The sequence below is a fragment of the Populus euphratica genome, unplaced genomic scaffold (assembly GCF_000495115.2).
Source record: "Populus euphratica unplaced genomic scaffold, PopEup_1.0 scaffold1465.1, whole genome shotgun sequence".
NCBI classification, from domain to species: Eukaryota; Viridiplantae; Streptophyta; class Magnoliopsida; order Malpighiales; family Salicaceae; genus Populus; species Populus euphratica.
The window spans coordinates 13,435-14,042 of NW_011501321.1; positions in this window are offsets into that span (position 1 = coordinate 13,435).

Here is a 608-nt window from a genome sequence, read left to right on the forward strand (position 1 = left end):
TGATAGACCTGCATTTAAGATGAATATTTATCATAAATTAAAGGTATCTTATATTATCAGACTTGTTCTCATAAGCTGAGGTATAAGAGATACCTATAACTAATATATATGTGTTTATCATAAAACATGTTCATTGAATTGACCCGAATGAGAATTTCATATGAAGATATCATATACATCTATGGAAAGGCTTACGTAACAGTTGTGTAAGTGATATTTAGACTTGAGATCACCAAATCATTTTATACAGAGAATATTATATTTTGATCTTATTATATCCAAATTATTTTATATAGAGAATATTATATTTTGATCTTATTATATAATATTTTAATTGAGATAATGAAAGAAAAAACATTGAGTGTGGAAAAATATTCAAATATAAATTAATTAATTGATAAATTGTTAATAAATTAAATTATTTGATTCTTTTTAATTAGAACTATATTTTATATTTAGGCTAATATATGAAAAACTTAATAGGTCATATGTATTAAGAGCTATTAATCAAAAATTAAACTGAGATGATTTAATTAAGTATAACTTGATTAAACTATATTTTATATATTAAAGACTAACATGTAATTAATACATGGATTATATTTCTA